The 23,439-nt window shown below is 41.2% G+C and overlaps 1 protein-coding gene and 1 long non-coding RNA gene across 15 annotated transcripts in view; one reads left to right on the forward strand and one right to left on the reverse strand.

Annotated features, from left to right (window-relative positions):
• LOC107996734 (RNA-binding protein Musashi homolog Rbp6) overlaps nt 1-23,439 on the forward strand; it is a 744,804-nt gene that overhangs the window by 225,971 nt on the left and 495,394 nt on the right. Inside the window, exon 1 of one of the 14 annotated variants that reach the window (XM_062070946.1) lies at nt 5,668-5,712. The exons of the other annotated variants lie outside the window; for them this stretch is intronic. The gene's annotated coding sequence lies outside the window, so the exon portion shown is untranslated. Of the gene's footprint in view, nt 1-5,667; nt 5,713-23,439 lie in introns of those variants that run through there. 14 annotated transcript variants of the gene reach the window in all.
• LOC133665658 (uncharacterized) lies at nt 9,825-21,895 on the reverse strand. The gene is made up of 2 exons (XR_009828794.1): nt 21,125-21,895; nt 9,825-16,012 (listed from the first exon to the last, which is right to left on the reverse strand). It is a non-coding gene; the product is annotated as an uncharacterized LOC133665658 (long non-coding RNA).

A 23,439-nucleotide genomic window follows, 5' to 3' on the forward strand; every position in this document is an offset into this window, starting at 1 on the left:
TCGCGATCGTGATTTGTCCCCGTCCACGTTTCTGCATCGAAGCAAGTCCACTGTCTCCATCCCTCTTCCACCCTCTTATCTCGTAAACCTCTTATCGTGTATCATAAATATATATTATATACTCGATATACGTGTATGTCGGATAATGGGTATACCGAAATAACCGATGACTCGTTTAATTGCTTTTTCTCTTTTTTTCTTCCTCACCGATATTAATTGGTAAGATTATAGGATATACGCGTTTCAATTGATTCGGGTATTAATTTACCTCGTTTTAATCCACCTCGGGCCGAATTTGGATTCATAAATTTTCATGCGCGGAATAGATGTCATTTCCTCCTCGTAGAGTCGAAAGATTTTTATTTCCGTTTCCAGTGGAAACGGATTTCCTCCCCCTAATTTTCCCGTAGATATTAATTACGCGCTTATGAATTATAAAATATCACATAATATTCTCTTCTTTTTATTAAAATTCATCTTCCCTCGTTTCACAATCTCAACGCACCTTCGTTAAATCCGCGGGGAGATGAAATTCTAACGCATTTATTATTTAAAAAGGAGACGGGGAAAACAAGAAATCTTTCCTCTACCTTTTAAGAATAAATAATACACCAAGTATCCAATGATTCGGAAAGAAATGGTCATTAATCGTCGTGGAAAATTTCCGACAAAAGTGTTATCGCGCGTAACGCGCGTTTAATTACGCGTCCAGTTGTCGATTTTAATCGAATTGCCTCGCTCAAATTACCCTTTTAACTTCTTCTTTCTTTTTTTCTATCTTTGCTTATCGTTTGTAATTACACCGGTGGCCGATAAATTCCACGATCGATAGCACGTAACACGTAGCGAGGATGGAGCAACATCTAATTCTCTCACGATTCCCTTTTCGAGAACCGCGCGACCACCGATCGACGAATTATTCCGTTCTACGTTATTAATACGCTGCTAAGTGGCTTTTCGCTAATTACCCTGTTGCTTGTTATCTTTATCGCGTATCGACCTCGCCCGATAGCGAACCGTTCCGTGATACCGCGCTATTTACAGCGAGTTCAATTGCGATATACCGCGTACACCTCGATAAGATGGAGTATTTACGGTTACTCGACCACTTAGGAAACTGTGGTGGATAATAAAGCAACGTAACGTATGCAACTGTTGAAAATTTCCAATTGGAGTAACGAATGTATATGTATATATACGTATTCGAATAGCGTTTCTCTTCGTACTTCTACGGTAGATTTTGAGGATTGATGAAGAGAGAGGGAGAGAGAGAGAAAGAGAATGTTTTATTCGATGATTTTCTCTGGCTTTTAGCGCTATTTTCAGGCCACTGAAAGCAACGTTACGAGCAACAAAATTAGCAAGGTGTGAGTTTAATGTTTTAATGCCCGAGTTCAAAGCGTTCCTTCGAATAACGGGCGATGTAAAAAGCTCGATCAGAGCTTCTGCTTCAGTCTTTGTCCTGTTATATTGTGTATAGATAATTATAGATGCTGAATAGGAAAATTAAGAATTGCAAATTTAATAAATGGAAATGTTCATTAATCAGATTGGAACGGTAAACTACCTCGGTGAAAGCTTGAAGTTTGTAAATTACAGAGTGGTATAATAAATAGATATCTGTTTTTTTAAACTATCTCCTCGAATACACGCTCTCGTAGATTTGTTCCAGTAAAACAAATAATCTCTGTTTTATTCTGTAAATGAAGTGGGGAACAACTTCATATGACTACCGCGGTGGCCTTTGCATGCTCTCCTCTATACAGAGAGATATACGCCAAACACAATTCTCGAAAGTCCTCATCCAACTATCCCTTTCAACAAACACGTCCTCTGATCTGGCTTTCATTATTCCGATTAAGCTACTTGTCTGCTAAGTGGCTTCGTCCACTCAAAATGAATGGAGACGATTTTTTGATCCACAATTTTAGGATCCTTCTTTTGCGACAAATCCATAATCTGTGCAAACACTCGATAATTCATATTAATAATATACGTTAAAACTTTGTCACCGCGCTATGCAAACGATATCCTCCCCTTCGCCCTCCAAAATAAATCCGAAACGATGAATCGCGACGGTCCCACGCAAGATAAGAAGTCAAAGAAGCCCCTCTCCCTGCCATTTCCTCGATCCTTTCCACGGTGACTGGTTCATTTAACGGGGCTAGCTCGGCCAGTTTCGCAGTTTCGATGCGGTTCTGCGCCCGGCGTCCATTTGTATCGGGAGGGAAAACGGCTTCTCGAAACTCGAAACGCTGGACCGTGGCCAGGAATTTATCCGGCCCATCCTCCCTCCCCTTCCACACTGCAGGTGGAGATCCTAGCCTGGGTCTCCGTGTAAACGCCGTATTTATTACCTCGTTCCCGATGTAAATGCGCGTGCCGTGGATTATTGGGAACTGATCTTCCGGTCCCGAGGATAATTCCCGGTTCCTGGGATGGTTGTCCACCATTGCGGTGGAAACAACGACGACGAAGATCGAAACAACCGGTGATCGACCTGATGACCGTGCTAGGAGGAGCAGGGAGAGAAAGAGAGAGGGCGAGGTCGAGGGAATTCGATGTTTCGAGTTATCGGTGAATATTGATGGCGGATGGGTTGGCGGTGGATCGGCCAAGCGGTCGTGTAAACGCGATGCACGAGCAATTGGCCGCGTGGACCACCACCAGGATGATATATCAATTGCGCCGCTGATATATTCGCCGGCCGCGAGATGCCCGCCTGCAGCTTACAGGATCGCACGGTGGTGCAATTGCCACCGCGTTAGACGAATTGCACGAGTGGCTCGGCTCGATGAATCGAAGCGTGGCGAGCTCGAAAGGCGGCTCGAAATTTAGGGAGAACGATTTTTGAACGGTTATAACGATCTGGATTTTCCACTTTCTTCGGTTTCGATGTAAAGTTTAATAATCAATCTTACTTTCGCTGGCCTGAAAAATTAAAAAATTCTAAACGTTCTGAAAATTATCCTCGTAATATACAATTCGAACAGTTAAAGATTAAATATTATATTATACAATCGTGTCACACAGATGCTTCCGTAATTCCCGCGATCAAAGATTCACGCAGCATCCGATCGCGTAATTCTTCCCTCCTCGTCGATCGATTGCACCCGTATTTCCACAGAAAGTTGGTAACAGGTCCGGTGGAGGGACGTTAACGTGTACCGCGGGATGTCGTTGTCAGCGAAGTGTTGGCAGCACTGGCGAGCAATACGTGTACGTAGAACACCGTAGAACGCCGTAGTTTGCGGTCAAGTCGAAGCTCCGGATATCAAGAATTCATGTCTGACCTATACCACCTACGGCCAGCCTGCATTCTTACACCTTCGTTCCACCGCAGTTCGTTCGATTCGCATGTGTAATCGTTCCCTCCTCCTTCTCCCCTCCTCCTCCTCGGTACCCACCCCGTATTAGTACACCTAAATCGCCGCGCCGCGCCGTTATCCAACAACCCCTTGACCGACCCGTTTCCATTTTGTTCTCCGCTTGAATCGAGCGGACTGTATATATATATATATACATATATTCGTATGGATCGAATGAAACTTTTATGCCCGGCCGGAGTTCCTTGCGGAGAGGTGATATCGGACTTATGGGAAAATCGATCGAGCCACACAGGCGATCGGATAAGAACGCTTGAATTACGTCCTCTCCGGGCGTCGCGCGGAGTTCTATTGAAATCTTTCTTAAGGGTGGTCGTGATTGGAGAGAGATAACGGCCGGCTAATGGTATTACACGCCACCGCATTTTCTTCGTGTATTTATGATGATTTTTCCTTTCGTTTCTTTTCTGCTTTATTCTTCTTCTTCTTCTTTCTCTTTGTTTTATTCGTTGTTTCTTTATTTGAGGGGGTGGGAGTGATTGCGCGTTTAAGAGGGAAAGAGCGAACGAAGCTGTGAATACTCGTGTTTCGATCGAGTTCTAGGGCTTGAGGGATTTTGCGATGAAAGATATAAGGGGATTAAACGTGAATTAATTATTAGGTTTCGTCGAGAGGGAGGATTGTCAAGTGGGTGGATATGGAACAGAAGTTGTACTCTTTGTCGAATAGATCGTGGGATATATCGTTGACTTAGGGACAGAATCGATCATGCTATACTTTTAATATCTTAAAAATTCGAGTGATTAATTTAGAAAGGTCAAATATCGAGTATAGAATATGTTTTCCAGAAAAATAATTATCGTCACGATCAATGGATGGACGAATTCATTCTCTGATACGCTTTTCAACGACCTATAATTGATCTTAATATTCTTGTGAAATTGGAAATTTCTCGTTTCGTAAGATTCCATCCATGGTAAAAAGGCATAAATCGAAAAATGGGGCAGATTAAAAATAAATATTTACCTTTGAAAATTGATAGCGATATCTTGAATCTCAAGCACGTAATGCACAATGTGCATCGGTTAGAGGAAAATTATTTTCGTTATTGCACCGTGGAATCGCGATTCAAGAAACTTATATATATGCCAGTTTGGAGGGAAAGGGGAGAATAACCGGCGATAAAAGTCTCTGGAACGAGTCGAGATCAATTTGCGATTTCGACCTCACGTTTCGCGCCGAAACTCGAACGAAGTACCACCAATCTAGAGCCCGTAAATAACGAGCGGAAGTTAGCAGCAGTGGAAGATCCTTTGGCAGGTCTACACTTTGTCAGAGACGGATGATGCCGAGCTTTTCGCTGCGATCGAATCGGCCGGTGATTTACGAGGGACTCTAAGATGGCTATCGTTCTTGTTTCAAAACGATTTCGATCTATATCGCGTATATCATCAGGATCGAGAAATTGTAGATCGAGATTTTATTTTGTTATTCTTCGTAAAACGAAATAATCGAGATGTATATCAAGATACGCATACACTTTGTACACGTTATTAATCAATTAATTGTTTGAATTAGAACGTTGGTTAATTACACATTATTTTTGCGATGCACTTGATAAGAAAAATATATCCACGACAAAGATTAACGTGTAAATTAACATTCTTCGAAATTAAATTAATTGGTTGATTAATTTTTGTGATTATTTTTACAGATACAGAAGGATAAAACGGTGAAATGAATTAGAAAAGGAAATTCTAATGGAAAAGATTTAGAAGGGAAAGCTTTTAAATTTATCTCGATGGAATAAAATTAACGAAAGAGTAAATTCTCGTTGCTAGATTCTTCCAGTCCAGTCGATGGCTACATAATCTCTCGAATAGTTGTATTTATTCTCTCTTTGTTTTGATCCGTTTGTTTTGGCGACGCATCGTCGATCGATATCTCATCCATATCTTTCACTCCTTATTTATTTTCATCTCAATGCTTTTACCAATCTCTCGAATATTTCGAAGATTTCAATGTATATATCGGCCAATTCCAACGAAGATTTTCACCGTGGGGATTACAAACATAGGACTATGTACCAAGAGTTTCATATATCTATAGTTAGGCTGTGCCGCTCATTTAAATTCATCGAGACTAATAAATTTCTGAACATATGTGCATCTATGTTACTTCGTGGCATATTAACGACATCCCACGCGAGGCGTAATTCTTGCGTTACAAAGCAGCTGTCGGCCTTTGAATCTTCCCCTCGTTGTAATCCCTTACACCATGTTTAACAAAATATCTCATTAACTTGACTCATCTTTCAATTCTCCTTTTTGTTTCAGGTAAGATGATTCGAGCCGAGAAATCTTGGTAAAAGTCAAAAATGAAATTGGTGAGTCGTTACAATATAAGTGAAGTTTATCGAGCCGGTTTATATCAAGGTTTTAAGCTTGTTCGTGGATAAAATGGGGATGAAAATTATTGGTATTCGTAATAACGACAAATTTGAAACGAAGAGAATAATGTCTGGATCGTGTTTGAAAGTTTCGCGTGTTTCGAGCGACACTACAGGCTGACGATTACACGACGCATTTCGGGGGTTGTTTTTCCCCGTTATAAAGGGGTGGCTCGAGGGAAATCCGGTCTCTCACGACGTATACATGCAGAGAATTCGTCGTTCTCGTTGGATTCTAGTTTTCCACGTCAGCGCGTAGATGGCGGTACCGTACGCTTTCGGATTTAAAAGCTGTTTGAATACTTTTCTTCTTTTTTTTTTTCCACCCTTCCGTCAATTGGATGGAGCTTCCTATGCACTCGGCCAGAATTTCGATTCTATGATACTCATTAATTGGAAAATCAACCCGCATCGTGGCGTGAAAGGATTAATTCGATCGAAGGAGGTATGAATAGAAATGTTCAATTTTCAAGGAAAAATTTTTTTTTCGGTATATATACATTTCTAATGAGGTTCGTACTCATTTTTTCGATTCTTCGAACAAATTATTCAAATTTCGACTTGCTACAATCGTCAAAGATATCTTGGATTCGCATTTATTATCTTTCTCGCGATTTAATAAATCCTGAAGGATTGAAAAATTTCAATATAGAGAAGGAGGGACAAGATTGATTCAAGCCCTTTTTCGATATTCCAAAACTTATCTCCTTTACTTATCTCGTTTATGATATTTACATTTTTCCCGATTTAAAAGGTTTTGGAATTTAAATTAAACGTCGGAAGTTGGAAGGAAATTAAACCGGTTCCTCCTCCGAAATTCCATAACCTATCTTCGCGCTAAGTCACGTATACCCAAGTGGAAATGTCTGATCATTAGGGGGAACACGATTAGACGTTTCGAACCACGGGACTCCTCTGAAATTGCCTCGGGTTCCGATTGCCTCGCCGAAATCTCGTCGGTGATAAATCATTTTTCTGCATTCGCCGCGGTCAGGCACGCAAACAGAAATCTATCTTTTTTTTCTTTCCCTCTCCTCCCTCCTTCTTTTTTCATTTCCTTTATTTTATTTTATTTTTTTATTTTTATTTTCTTTTTTTTTTTTACACCGACCGCGGTACGTGACTTCGGTTCGATACGCGCCGTCTAGGCCGTTGTTCGCAGGGTTCCGGCATTTTTCCCTCCCCCCTCCCCCTTTTTTTTACGTGTCGCCGCTCGAAAACGAATCGACTCGTTGAAAATTCACAGTCCCGCTGACATCGTGCCGCAATCGCGTTACGAGAAATCGTGGAACGCGGCGAACAATACTCGGCAATTAGGTCGCCGATTACAATCAACTGGTCGCTTTCTCCTTCCTTCCTCCGATGATAATTCCAATCCTTGCGCGAAAAACGCTGTTTTCCGTTTTGCTGAATTGGACGATGGTTGGAAAGAGGGGCGAGCTGTAAGATGATCATGCGACAATATCGCAGAAAGCAGTTCCTCCCCTTCCACTGAGAATTACTTACGATAACTTTTTATTTACGTTGATTAAAAATAATTACGATTTTATCATGGGAGTGTCGAGGATAGTTCTATATTTTTTTATTAGTAAAAAATTACTTTTTCGTAATTTACAATTTCTTTCTTTTCTCCAAACGCATCCTGTGCGAATTTGAATGGTTGATATTCGATATAGAATATTCATTATCGATCTTGAGCGAAATTTAAGCTGTTACTTAAAAGCGTAGCAATTGTAGTTAAGCGATCGTATTTCATTCTTCTGAAATTGTAAATCATTCAGAAAAAAAAAAAAAAAGAATCTGTATCATCAACGATATCCATTACAATCGATTTTTTTTTTATTGGTATTGGGCCAATATTGGATTCGCAATAAATTAATTAATAGAGCGCGAGTCGTTTCGAGTGCGGCTACCATTTTTTCCGCGCGTCCTTTAATTTTCGAGGACGTGTCTCCGCGTCATTCGTGCCATTTGAGGTAATTATAATTCATTCCCTCTGGTATTTTTAACTCTCCGCCTCGAAATACGGATAATTGAAATTCGGTGTTTTGCAAATTTTCCATCATATCGACGCGTTCTCTCTTTTCCCCACGGTTTCACGCTACTTTGTCGTCTCGTCCTACTCTTCCTTCTTATTCTGGCCGATACCAATGGCCAGGACACCGTTATGAGGTCGCGTTTTATCCAATAATTAAAAACATTCGACAATTAATTCGATTAAACTTCGACAATGGCTTAAAATTAACGATGGATATCGTTCTATTTTCTGAATATTTACTGTATCATCATCTTAGTTAGGTGTAAACATTAATTTCGTAAAAGAATCCTTTGCTTTAATTGTAAAGTATACGTGCCAAAATAATCTTTCGACATTTATGAATTAATAATTCATAAAATTATGAGATTTCGAGTAGGAGGGTTTCGTTGTTATTCATAGCGACATTCGCGTATTAGTAGCATCAGAAACTACGTACTTACACATGCACGCTCTATCGTTAATTTTCCATTCGCCATATGATGCATAATACCGCGAAACGGTATGACGAATTCTCGCCTCCAATTCAAATTGCACGAATTTCTACTATCCTTCCTAGTGATGCCGCGACGAATTAAGCAGTTTTTCGCCATTTTTATTAATATTATTTTGAAAATAAAGCAGTGTTTGTCACGCAGTGATGCAATAACTCTTCGTCCATTGCACAAAATGTGCAAAATTGGCGAAATAATTCTGTCGATATTAATATAGATAAAATCTATCGGGCCGCGTAACGCTGTCGTGAATTCAGAACTTAAATCACTTTTCTGTCCGTGCGACAACGGTGATTGGAGATGATTGTTTGACCCGAATTGGCTCGATGATTTTTTGATGATCGCGCGAAATGACGTTGCAATAACGCGGGGCTCGAACAGCGAGGCGCGTGCAAAGATCAATACGAGCCAATTAATCGTTAATAAATAATCAATGGTGCACGGCTGGAGCCAGCCAGATTGCCGTTCATCCTTTGTTTCAAATATGTGACTGCCTGTATAGAATATATATATTTATATATATATATATAGAATATATATACACGTATATATCCGCTTGTATATCGATATACCAGTTGGATATTAACGGCATTACCATATGGAATCCGACACCGAATTGCGAGATTTTGTAACGGGCGTGATTTGCATGATTGATTGCATCCCGAGCTTTCACAGCCTATCGTTCACCAGTTGAACTTACTCACTTGTTATATTTATTTCCATACCCGATTTTGATTTTCTACACGATGCGGAACCACGTTCGTCTGCAAATTAAGAAAAATTGTTATTAAAAAAAGAAAAGAATTTTTAATACTCGCCTATTCACCGTATCGATTAAATTTGAAGTTTTAAACGCGTTAAACTTTCGATATACAGCCGCGTGAAAATTTTGAACGAAAGTGATAATTTGAAATGTTGGTCGGCCAACTTTCCCCTCGCAGTTTTTTGATCGATTGAAATTATCGTTGAAACTGCGGCCCAGGTTTTGGCGACTTCGGTACTTGCACGCTTCCCTCCTGGCCTGGCAGCAACTTAAACCGAAACTCCAATCGATAAAACGTAACTCGATTCCAACCAAGTTACATTTGTTATCTATATGGAAATAGCTATCGGGGCTCTCCTAAGACGATTTTTGAAATCGAATTGTCTCCGACGTGACTTTAATTCGATTTCTTGCGTGAAATTCGATTCCATCGCGATGATCTACAAGCATATTTTCTTGGCATACAAATCCATACGAATAAATCCCGATTTCCACCGCTTTACCGGAATTCCCCTTTCGATCTCGTCCGCCGTTAAACGCGTACCCTTCGTTTTACGTCATCGAATAAATAGATTCCGAATTTAGAAATATCGCTTCTTAATACCGCTCCCCCCCACAATCCGCCATTCTTTCCCTGAATCATTTTTATCGTACCGCAAAAGCGGCCATCGATTACCAGGAGAAGAAGTTAAAAAACTTTTTGTATAAATATCGTATCATTTGTATGAAAACGTTTAACAAACTGAAGACAATGGCATTTGAGAAAGTATAATGACAATTATTTATTCCTGTTTTATCCAATTTTTTTTGTAATCATTAATATGGAGTACAAACAACATCGAAAGAGTTTATTATAAATACACTAATTTGAATAAAACCAGATCGTATTAAGATGAAATAAAATTTATCAGGAACTCCATTCTTTAAAATTCATCTCGATTCATATTTTTCCAGATATTATCGTCGTTCAAAGTGAAACGTAATTTATAATATTTCAATATCGCTGTCTCCCTCGTTTGATTGTGATCCTCTTTGTCACACTCCTTTCCTGGCCTTCCTCAAGCTCTTTACTTGCGCGATGATTAATGATAAAACATTAAGTCGTCGTTTTTTTTTATCATTTTTATTAGATGCACTTTCAGGAGGGAGGGGATAGTAGGTCAAGCCATTTCCTGAAATTTTCCCGGTCATTGAGGCTTCCTATGCATTTGGAACGTGCAAATACGATCTTCTATATCTGGAAAACTAATAGAGGTATCCATACGAAATAAAATGCATTTTCAAAGTCTCTCGTTTCTCTCTACCGTTCCGTTCTACTGTAATTAGTATAGGTTTTTCTGACTCTTTTTTTTTCAATAAAAAAACATATGAATTTCCATTGAATTGGACACATTGGTAGCTTGCAATATTGCAATATTGTTTCGAGTTTAATGGAGAATATATACGGGATATGCGTATTTTATTTATTTGTAACGATGAATGGTTGTAAATACCGTAAATATTGATTTATGAATTAATGGTTTGTCGAGCAAGCATGTTTATATTCAGTTTACCGGTTTGCCGTATATATGCATAATGATTTAAAGGAATTGTTGATTTCTTTTAAATTATACGTATATATATATACGCAAAAATAAAGTATTTAAGAATAACGATCAGATGTACGTTTAACAAGATCGTTTTCTTCTCCAAAACGAGACGAAAAATCAATCGTAGGACCAATCTTGTTTCTTTTGAATTTCCAAGATAAACCTCTCCTTTTTTCTCTTCCCTTGCGAAGTCAATCGCAACAATTTAAACAACGCGGAATCCTCGCCTTCTATTTATCTTCCGACCGGCGTTGGTCGTCCCATCCTCCTTAATCCCTTTTTATTTAAGGGCGAGCACGAATCAAACAATTCCGCGGCGCGGCAAGGGTGGCCTGGCTCGCTTTATCGCGCGCCATTTCTTGTCCACGCTCTCCAAGATAAAGCTCTCCGTCCCGCAAAATTAATTCCTGCCGGCAGTTTAACGTAATTAACGTGGCTGGGGACGCGTTAAGCAGCCGCCACGTAATTCAACCGCAGTTAGGACAGGCTAAGTTCTTCATTTAGATGCGGCCGCTTTCCATTTACTCGACGAATCAACCACCTTCCCCCTTTCCATCTCGTTTCGATCGTGGATATACAGCCACTTGTTCCATCGTTTCTAAATTTATCAGAGCTAATTTCGAATTCTCAAGATTATTTGAGATCCGTCTTAATTTTTCCGTACTTCAATAGTTTTACGACGAATCAAAATTATTTAGAAGAGCGATTGGCCGTGGTGCACTGAATATATATATATATGAATATATCTTATGATTCTTGTAAATATTGAAACGCTCGAGATTTTTCGATCGAACAATTGTCCAATAAAATCGACACTATTTCGAACGTATATACTTTCAAATACACTTACATCGCTCTTTACGCTTCAATGAACGCGACGATCGTCCCGCAAAAGCATTAGCATATCGTGAGAACGCGGCTAGAATACGGTTTTAAGAATTCCAATCATTATCGCACGGCCGTGTCGCAAACGCGTCTTAAAAAAAAAAGAGAAGAAAAGAAAAAAGAAAGAAATCGCTCGCAGACACAGCGTTCCTTCCTCTCCCTTTCATCTCTCAGTATCTTGTTCCAGCGTTGCGTTCGATGTCGCGGGTAAGACAAGTAAGACAGAAATGCAGCCGTAATCCGACACGATCCATGTATTACGCGATCCAGTAATAATCCTGGTGCACCGTGTGTAATTTCAGATCGGCATTCGGCCGCGATTTAATCGCTTCAACTTGAGGCGATTCCCGCTCGCTCTCGCGCCCAGCGCCTCGCGAATTAACGGCCCCTGTGACGGGCATTAACTCGATTTCCGAATTTCTAAGCGGGCATATCCGACTGATCCACGGCGAAAACACGGTTAAACTCGATCACGTTTACCCACCACCATTTACGAATTTTCCTCTTTTGTTCTCTTAACGAGGGACGAGTTCCAGGGTGCGATGAAACTTTGTTCCCCGAAATAAATAGATTCGTGGAAATATGTTATTCGCGTATCGTTTCGTTTTGGAACGAAAATTTAATTGTCCCTCTTTCCTTGCATTAGAACAAATAAAGGATGATTTGATATTTTGTGGTAATAATATCAATTGTTCATTGATATTTGGTAATAACGTTAAAATTTAGAGACGATATAAAACATCAATTTCCTGATTTTTCATTTTTATCTTCTTATCCAATAAGAATTTCGCCCGATTCTCCGGATATTATTTTATTTTATCCGCGATATTCTCCATTACAATTATAACGCGTGATTGCAGACGCGTCCGCGATATTCCATTCCGCGTATAAAGGAGGGATTAACTAAACCTATTCCCCTGACAAAATAGACATATCAAATTACACTCTGTCATGGCCTTACAATCGGCTATCTCGCAATTTCCATTCGCTTACGTATATCCGCGATATATCGAATAACTCGCAGAATAAACACGTGGATGAAAGAGGCGGCGAGATGTGTCGCGGTGCAGGCCCGTTTCTAGTTTGAATCGAATATGGAGGGGGCGTTTAAACACAGACTGTAAATGGCATTCCAGAAGGAAATGAAAATCAAACGGGGTCTTTGTTTCACCTGCTCGAAAGGGGAAGACGGCGTCGAAGAGGCGAGGAGAGGAAACAGGAAGAAGGAAGAGTCGATGCGTGTTTCTATACCATTTCTATTCCGTTCGAAAAGAACCATTACTCTCTTTTATTCGTTTCTCTCGTCTCGATTTTTAACGAACGACGTTTCATGAAAAACATCTCCCCTCTTTCTTCCTTCCTTCCTCATGAGACATGAAAAATTCATTTGAATGGAAACGGGCAACGATTTAATCCTATCTATCTTGGCAAAGCAAATCTAAGACGCTAAAAGTTGAAAAATGGAAACTGGAGGATCCATTTACTCCCGCGGAGCGCATTTCCCCTCTCTTCCCTCTTCCCGTTTAATTCGTTTAACAGTAATCGATCGGGTAATTGTTCTTAAACGCGTTTCTTCGAAATGAATCAAGCCAACCGTGTGTCATTTCTCGCCCCTCCCCGTGAACCGTGTTTCCGTGGAAATTTCGCTCGAGACGTTGCGTAATTCCGTTCCAGGAAAATTCCTTCGTGCAACGATATTACAGTCTTTATTACTGGCGCGGCGATGCGCCTTACGTACGTTACGTATTATATTAATCGTTATTAGAATTCTAAATTTAAGGCGCGGTAAAATTTCTCTCGGCGAAATGGAACAGCTTGAATTAACAACAAAACTCTGCACTCGTGTCGAGTTAATTTGAACATCGCGTTAAGTCGTCTAATCTCATCTTTTATATATTTGAAAATATCCTAAGACAGGCAACGTATATTCATTAACGTGGAAATTCGTGAAATTGAATTTCATCGCCAAATTGCGGATGATTTTTTACGGGTATATTCCTTCGATCCCATCCATGAAAATTTTATCTTCGAAACATCCTTTACTCTACGCTCGTTTAATTTTTTTCGAAAGAATTCCTCGTGAGAAGAATCTTTCGTTCTCGATTTTCGGGTTCAATCGTCCATCCCCCGGCGAAGAAAAGAAAGGGGCGAAGAAAGAGAGAGCAAGATCGTGTGAGATCAGCGAAAGGGTTAAATCCTCGGCGACGAGGCGACAACGTGTTCGGATGGAAAGTAAAGGAAAGTGGTTTTCCAGGGTGCACGAGCTTACGAAAACGACACCGCCCCTCTTCCTCGCGGTAATCGGTCGCTTAACCTGCCGGCTTAGCGCAAGAGTTCCGCAGGATAGATTGCTTTAATTTAAGTGGAGTTAGGCTAGTGCATCTCCCTGTACACAGTGGTTGGGAGTCGGGTTATGGGCCGAGGCCCCGGTTCGAGATTCGGCTTAATTCCGACCTCTCTTTCACCCCCTCGTCACGCTCCTCACCGTCTCCCTTCATCCCTCTCCTCTTTCTCCCGCGAGTTTCTCAGGCTTAACCCCAGATTAGTCGTCGTACACTCGCGCAACGTGGTGTGGAGGAGCGTGGAGCAAGTTGGTGGATCACGGCGTCCGTATCCACTCGGATACGGAGGCGAAATCGAACCTGGCCCGACTGCAGTATCCGCATCCACTCGAACCCCTCCTCCCATCTAAATCCGAACCAGCTATCCCAGCTGCATCCCTTCCTCGCCCTCGTCCCAACGCCCTCTCGTCTTCGACGTTCCCTCGCTCCTTCGACGCCACGGGTCGTCAGCGGCCACTTGGATAACTCGACGCCAATTTGCGGAACGAGGAGCCCTTCGCCGGAGATGGATGCTGCCGGGAATAGCCCGTGGAAAATAATCCTTCCCCCTTCCTTCCTGCGTCTGTTCGCGCAGGGCAGATGCTTTGGAGGGAAGGCGATCTCGCAACGAGACGTTGATTCATTCAGGTCGAATTGGACTCGATTGGGCAGGAAATTTTTTGACGATTTGTAAGGTGCCGTTTCTCCTTGGAGCGTGGAAGGGTTGGGATGGATTCGTATACGCGTATTATAATTTAAAAATTAGAATTGTTATTTTCGAATCCAATTTGGTATTCGTTACGGATTTATATTTTAAGTTTGAAATTTTATTCAACTTGAAATTATTATAATCATAGTGGATAAAACTTTGGTTGGTCGAAATAAGGGTTGATGAAGTGCTGTTACGATTCATGTGAAATGTGCGATGTTCAAGGAAAGTTTTTGATAACTTTTTCCTTCTTTCTTTTTTTTTTTTTACATCCTTGTCCGTCAAATGTTTCACGATTCAATGAACGTTGTCTCGATTCCAATCGCAAAAGTAATCAACGAATTGCGAGAACGTGGTACGCGCGGGAGCCACGTTCAACCTCTCGAAAGGCAAACGAACGCGGATCGCGCGATTCGCCGCAAAATCCAACAAACTCAAATATTTATATTGGAAATTCGTCTAGGCGGCACACGATTTCGCGGCTCCCGTTATCATCTACCAACCGACTCAACCTCGCTCAGTCACATATATCGCTCGAACATTGAAATATTCGTGGTTACGAGCTAATTTTTTTTTCTAACAAAACTATCCTTTGTTTTCTTGCTCTCTTTTTTCCCAAATCTTTCGTCTCAATCATCTTCTATTTCTGGTATTGCCAATAATATTTCGAATAATAATGGAATACCTCTGGACAGTTAAAATATATTACACGTGCTTTTCCTTTATGATCCTTTCGATCCCTTCAAGGATCTATCTTTCCACAACTTCTTCTCGAAAAAAGTCGAGCCGATCTTCAAAGTGACCGTGTCTGTCCCCCCTCGATCCGTTTGCCAAAATTCTCTCAAAAGGTCAAATTAATTTCTCCACGGCGTTATATGTATCGGACATGCCTCATCCAGTTGGCAACCGATATTCCCACGTCGAAATTGTCAAATTATAATACGAGGGGGGAGAGAGAGAGAGAGGAAATCGAGGCTTAGACTGGCTTTTTGTCCTGGCTCTCTTCCCGCGATTCGACGTGTAAACGCGCTGGCTCCATAGTTACACACATACACGCCACCAACGATGCGAGATCATCGCGCGGAACAACGCGCGATCGTCATCGATCTTCGACGTCCGGATCATCGAGCCGGACGGAAAAGAACCGCCCGACGGGAAAATCCTCTCCTCCTCCTCCTCCTCCCCTCTCTCCCCTCCCTGGATCGATGTCAGCTACGCTTCGAACATCAATTTTCCGCCCGTTTTCGAGTACGAGCACGGCCTGTATCATTATGCTACGTGTAAAAGGCGACCGACATTGACGGGCCGGTAATTCGGCGAAATAAATTGTTTTCATGGATGCCGGGATTAACGATCCGTTACAGAGCGGAACGGATATCGAATTGTTAATCATTGGAACATTGTTTCGCAGCGTCGCCGTTCGCCGTTTTCTAACAGTTTTCTGAAACAGAAATCATTTTCTATGTGAGACACGCGAGAATCGTGTTACGTGAAAATTATAAAATTTACCGTAATGATTTTTCTTTGGAAGGATTGGAAGAGTGTATATTTTATAGGAGCGGAGATAAGGAAAAGGGTGGTTAATCGATCGTAATTCTCTTTTATTCTGGGTTCTATATCTGGGTTTTGAAGGGATACAAAACGGATTGATATTTATTTAAAAAGAAAACGAAAATAGTATTAAGCATGATTACTCAAAGTCAGTTGAACGATGCAAACGATGTTATTGCATTATTTGGCCGATTTGGAATTTGAAACGCTTGGAATAATATTGCTTTTATTCGAAACATTGAATGCGATCCAAAATATGTGCGCAACAATAGATATTAAGGATATTATAAAAAGATTATAAAAAGATTGAAAAAAGGTTTTTATTTTATATATAACGTATATTTAATTTACATTTAATTCGCGAGAATTTTCATTTCAAAATATGAAAAAATTTTGCTTCGTTTAATATCTACACATAACACGAAACGTTTACGTTTAAACTTTATATAATATTTTTTTCTCCCCTCTTATTATCTTGTGTGAAAGATAGGGGAAAAAGTTGTAGAAATTTGTTTCGCTTTAACACGGAGAAACGAAATGTTTGAAATCGAAATATGCAATAATAGAATATTCGGAAAAAAAAAAAAAAAGAATTCATATAGTGATGAACGAGAAATACAAATATTTGCTCCATTTATATCCGTTTCATTGGAAAAACGATTACTCGGTGTGCTTTGTAGTAGCACGTGATATTTCATAGATTACTACACCCTATATTTTGCACCCTGTCCTATCCTGTTTGCTTTCGATCAGCATTTTATACCCATTTTCGCGCGATTCTGTTTAACAAACATTTAACCAGGAATACGTATCAGGTTACAGATCATTCGTATAACAATAGTTTTGATAAACTTGTAAAAATATCTAAATTTAAACAGCGAGAGGTCGAATATTCGTTTGTCCTCCTTTCTTTCTCGCGGCCACAAGAATTTATTTGTAAATTTTTGTTCACAACAAACGTCCAAGTTCCGAACGAGAGAGATTCCTTCGATCTTTCTCGATAAAAATCTCTCGAAAATAAATCAGATGAATCGTTATCGCGAAAATCGACTTCGCACGTGTATCGTTAATTTTTATTTTCATCGTTGCAAGGATAAATTTTACAAGAGATTTCGCAGTGATACCGTTTAATAACCACAACGCGACCAACATCATAATTCATCGATGTAAAGATTTCCCGTGTAACTCTAAATCATTCGTCGAGAGAAATAAATTTTCTAGCCCTCGGCCTCGTGTCACGACTCGTCTCTGTCCTCTTGACCTTTTCGTTTTGCGAATCCTATTTCCTTCCACTTGTTTCTATTCATTTTTCCACGATCAAATCGTGAGGTAAAGAATCGATGAAAATTATAAATTCGCCTCTGAAATCCTATCTCCTCTGATTCCTCCCTCTATGAATTAGTCACAATGTAATTAATAATAGAAGGATCGTCTATTCGACTCCGAATCTAATAGATTCTTCTGATTTCTAAGATGTTTCAAGATTAAAGAAAGTAATGGGTGCGGGCAAAAATTGCAAATATGCAAATCTATTCTTCTCTGAGCTGGAACTGGACAAACATCGTGGAAGGTAACACAGATTATCAAGCGCACTCGTTTCGAAATACTTTCCATCCTCTATTTCCCCGCGTTATCCGCCACTCCGTTTCGCCTCGAAGGATTAAGACCTTAAAACCTTATCTTCGGGGAACACGACGCGCTGGTGAGCAGCGATCTCGCTCGCCGTAAAGTCGGAAATAACTCATGCCGCTTTTCCGCGCTGTCGACCGCCGTGAAAATGCATCTAAATTGCTTGTTTCGGTCCGCACGATGGATATTTCTGACCTCGCCTCGTCGCTATTGCAAACGCTTTGTTTTATTCATCATTAGAATATTCTAGGTCCCCTTCGTGTTATCATAAATTTTCTTCTTGACTTTAATTGCCTATGAAATTACAATATAGACGCAATAAGAAACTCAATGTTTCGACAATGTTTCGACAATGTAACTGAATGACGAATATTAAAATATAAAAAGTCTCGCTTCTGATCTTATCCACTGCGATCTGATTTTACGATAATCCAAATTTATGTCATAGATGCATGAATTCGTCCATCTATGATTGATATATCGATAGAATTTTTCATAGAAATTTGCACTTTCACTAATTTTTGTAAAATGTCGTAGCGTAATAATACGCACTTAAATTAAAAAAAAATCCAATTCACAATTTGAACGTACTTTAAACTCCGTAGAATGTATACGGAAAATAGTGAAAAATATCGAAAGCAAGAAACGAATATTCCATTGACCTCTCCGCTTCTTCGCGTCGATCTTACGATAAAAATCCACGGTCTATCCATTATCAATAAATTTTCGAAGAATCGGCAATATCCTAACTATCGAAACGCGACACCTCCATTCTTTTTCATTTCTCCATACACAGAAATCCAACAACAAATGGTTCGACAACCGATAATAAAAATTCGATACGCCGGAAGATCGTATTGTTTCGCGAATCGTGCCGTGCCTCGTATTTTGATGAGAGATCGAAGTGAGAAAAAGAGAGAGAGAGAGAGAGATTTTTCACCGTGGCCGCGAAACGGAGAAACCATTAAAGCCAAGACCACGGGTGGCGGGCGTTGATTGTCATCGGGTGTTTTACGAAGCATTGCGTAGACCCGGCTCTTGTTCGTTCGTAGGATTGTTGCGGGGCGTGGAGGGGAGGCATCGTCGTCGTTACGGCCGATTTTATCGCGGTCGTCGTGCCTGGAACGCGGTTCGTTTCTCCCTTGAAATACGAGTCACCGGGTGTGCCACGTTGTTCAGCAGAAACCGGATTGCGAGTCGAACGATCGATACGCTTCACGCCGGTTAGGTTTAATCCAACGATCGATCTTTCCTCGTTGCGATTCCACCTCTTTCTCCCCTCCTCCCCTCCTTCGTCCCCTCTTTGTGTCCCACGATTCATCCGTGTTTTTGCAAACTGAAATTTCCGCCCTTGCTCCGCGAAACAATTAACCGTAGCGTGAAGTACCTAGGCTAGGCTTTTTTCATTCCCTGTTTCTTCTCTCTGTCCTTTTTTTTTTTTTTTTTGGTAGTGGCGATGAGAAATGGTTTTTTTCATTAGATTTTGAAGTTGATACGATGTGATCGATGACGGTTATGAGCTTTTGACGGGAATGGGAAGGGATTACGATCGGGATAAATTCGTTTCTTCGTCGAGTTGTGTGTACGGCGACGGTTCTATTTTAATTAAGCGAATATCGCGTATTCTGTCGATTCTTTTTTTCTTTTTTTTTTTTTTTTGGACGAAAAAAGTACGTTGGTACGTATTCTTCTAAAAATATTCGGTTCTCTGTGTAATCCAATGAAAAAAGTAGAGGAGAAATCGCCACGAGCATCAACAAGTGAATAATATTATTGACTTCAAAACAATTATATTCCACGAATCAATGAAAAGAGACAATTCACGCGCCATAATCTTTACCTTGAACATCACAACGCATCGCAACCAATTTTTTTTCCTCTCTTTTCCTTCTCCTTCTCTCTCTCTCTCTCTTTTGCCACGATGGAAAGGTGGAAGTTCACCGAACGGTGGACAGAATCGAACAATATTCGAGGTTCGTGCCACCACCGACAGTTATTGTTTTTTAATTGGAGGCCGCGCACGCGCCTTCGAACCCCCTCGTGAAAGGCGTCGTCAGGTACCACCCTCCCTCCCTTCCCCTCCCCTCCCGCGTCCGTGTCCCCGTAAAAAAGTTAGCTTGGAAATTTTTTCAATTAAAAACTGTCGGCGCGCACCGGGACGAGGTTCGTGCGACGGCCAGAAGCCGGGAACGCGACGCGACGCGTCGCGACGCCGCGCGCCGCGCTCGCTCCGCTCGTCGGGGCGGAGGAGGGAGATTGGGGAGGAAGAGGAGGGGGGGGGGTTAGTTTTAATTACTGTAGCATCGTTACGCATGGCCCGTTTCAGTAAGGACCGTAGGTAGAAAAATCCTGACGGCAGCTGCGACTGTCCAACCCCACCTTCCCTCTGCTCCTCCTCTCCCCCATCCCCGCGCACGTGGAATAACGTAAGGAGATGATGAACGCTCCAGAAAGAAATTAGGTGACGGGCGTTTTTCAATTTCGTTGGGACGCCGTTTCATACGTGTCTCGGGGGACGCGAGACGGATTTTTATGGCAAGGAAATGGGAATTCTCTCTCTCTCTTTTTTTTTCTTTTTGTAACCACACACAGTTTTTGGAATAATTTTCGGGTTTGATGCAGGATGATTTATAATATGGTATGTGTACGCGAAGGAAGGAATCGTCGAGGAAGAATTAATTCTTGTAACGATCTTGAAGGGAAGTTCTTTTGGTGGTTGTTGGGATTTGATTTGATTTGCGTACGATGATTATTTTTTTTTTTAGGAGGACATGCTTTTCTGTATTCTTAAGAGGGAATTTAATTGGGAAAAATATTCGAAACTCGAATCTCGATGAATTAAAGTTGTTGTTGATGTTATTAGAAAAACTAAATGGAGGAGTTATTTCTAACGTTGATGGAAAAAACATCGTGAAACGAGGAAATTAAAGTTTCGTCAATTCGCTTTGAGAACATTGAAACCTCGTAGTTTTTTAAACTAACATCAACAATTATTGGACGTAATTAAAAAGAAATAGTTAATTATATACTACATTACGAATCGTCCTATATCAAACCCGATAATTTAAGAAAATATTTCTCTTCGATTCTATTTACAATAATATTGCGCCGTCGATCTCGATTCAAAATATTTTAAAGCGCAAAATTCCGGACAGATCGTTACAATCCGTAACAATGGCCCGATTAAAGAAGTGGGAGGATTTTGAAAATTTATAAGCCATATAAATTCACGTATTCGCCGCAATGTGAACTGACACGTCCGACGTAAAACAATCGATACGCTATCATTTGCAATATTTGATGGTATAATGTCATATTTGCTACAATACCATATTTGCATCGTGACCACGCCATGAAATATATATATACGTACCTTTATACGTGTGTATATATCGATGGCATGCAGACACTTCGCGTCTAACTGCGACATAACATAGTTGCAGATTGCACTGGGACTGGTTTACGATGTAACCAAGAGTTTCAATATGCCCGTTCGACGATGTGGCTGTCACTAATCAGTGCAACCGACCATCAAGTAACTCGCATTGTACACACACACACGTTTGTCTAATATTCACTGGCACCGCGGACCACAGGCGTAATCGATTGCTCGTAATTAATTCAATTTTAACGCATCCCCGTTTTCGATATTAATTGCGTCCCAAGATGAGAATACTGCCGATCCCATCGCCCAAGGAATGTTGACAGTTTCCATTCGAATAACGTTTAATCGAAACGGATATCTCCCTTCCTTTCTTCCCTCCCTTTTCACAGCCAGCAAACATCGAATTCGTCAATATTTTTCCCAATGTTAATCCAATTCTCCCTTCCCGACGTATTCATCGTCGTTACCTCGAAATAATACTCGGGTGTCGGTAAAAATCACCACGTTGGATCCGCTCGAAGAATCTTAATCCATCCGCGCCACCGAAAATGTCCAGGCACGAATAGTCCGGCGAGAGAGACAGGAGAAGAGAGAGAGAGAAGAGAGCTCGAGGAGAAGACAAGCGTGTATTTATAGCGTAGTAACTGAGGTCGTCACGTGGGAATATAGACGGTCGGCGTCCATTGACGCGATAAATGTCGCTGTCAGCCATTAACGACGCTCGCCTTGCCTCATAATCAATGGAAGCTATCCGTGCCCTCTCCCTTCCTCCCCGCCACCTCCTCCTCCTCCTTCCTTCCTCCTTCCCTCCAGTTTCCACGCCGCGGCTTCCACGAGAGGCTCGACAAATTAATTTTCCCCGTTTTTCCGCCTTCCAATTACCGCGCTGCCATCGCGGTATGCGTCTTCGAGGGCCCCGTGGAGGGATACGCACGCAGATCCACTCCGCGAGTGGTATTAGCGGATACTCTCTCCTCCGTTATTCTTGGAGGCGGAGAGAAAGGTGTGGTGGATAAAAGCTGGCCTCGGTGTCGCCATTCAGATTCGTTGTAACGTTGCTAAATTCGCTCTGAGACGAAGAGGGGTGACGAACGGGACGTTTTCCTGCGTGTAACGCGCGCGAAGCGTACCGTCGATGGAATGGCACCCGTGTCGCTAGTCGGGACACGGAAACGTCGCGTCGCGCGTATTTATAAACACGGCCGGCGAATAAGGTGAATCGAACGTTACGCGCGCGGATTAAAATGTTTTCGAAACATCGAGCGAGCGTTCACACGCACACGCATATGTATATATTTATATTATATACAGAGGATCGATCGAAAATGGAAAAATAATTCGCCGGGATAATCGAGATTTTATTTTTTTATACGGTTAGATTTTAAATAATGTAAAGATATTTTTATACATTATAGTTACTTGATTAAAATATTATTGTTAATTCTGAAAAAAAAATTTTGGAATTAATTAATTAATAAAATTTAAACGGAGCTACGTGGGAATTCATGTTGGTCCGGTTTCCTAGCGACGATACTATAAATACTAATTCCAACGAATTAAAACAAACACTACGTTCTTTACGTATTCTCTAACACGATGTTACACCTTCGATATCCCTTGTCATCATAATTAATTTAACGATCCACTAAAAATTCTTTAAAAGCCGACGTATAATACGAGCAATTTGTTCCCTCGTCTGGGCGCGTTTCATAATCCTGCGTAGCTGCGAACCAAAGCCTCGTAACTGTCCTCTTAACGAAGCCGCCTCGGATAATAATACGTGATGATCGCGTTCGAAAATCTGGGGCCCAGGTTTGAAAGCCATAGGCGACCGCGACGACTTCGTTCTTCGCATCCGTCGTTAACAAGATAATAACCATCCGATTACACGTTTAATTCTCCGTGCTTAAGATGCGAGCAGGCGATAAGACGTGACAAATATTGGCCATAACTTGGACGTAATAGCCGCCCACCGTGCTGACAACATGATAAAACGGTAGAACGAGACGACGGCAGGACGAGGGAGGGTGGGATGGAGTAAAAAGATGACGAGGACACGCGTGCGTTCGTGCGTGCGTGTAGAAGAGAGAGACGATGGAGGATGGATAAAGGGGGAGGGGGAGAGAGAAGGATGTATGGGGAAAACCTGTTTCGCTTCGTTGAAACGCGGCTATCTGACTCGATGCTGATCGTTCTCTCTCTCTCTCTTCTGTACTTGACGCGATTAAAAAGATACCACGGATCGGGGAACCAAATTCGGTGGTTCCGAAGTTAGTGCCTTTGAGCCTCGATTTAGAATTGGC

This window comes from Apis cerana, linkage group LG2, assembly GCF_029169275.1.
Source record: "Apis cerana isolate GH-2021 linkage group LG2, AcerK_1.0, whole genome shotgun sequence".
Taxonomy (NCBI): Eukaryota; Metazoa; Arthropoda; class Insecta; order Hymenoptera; family Apidae; genus Apis; species Apis cerana.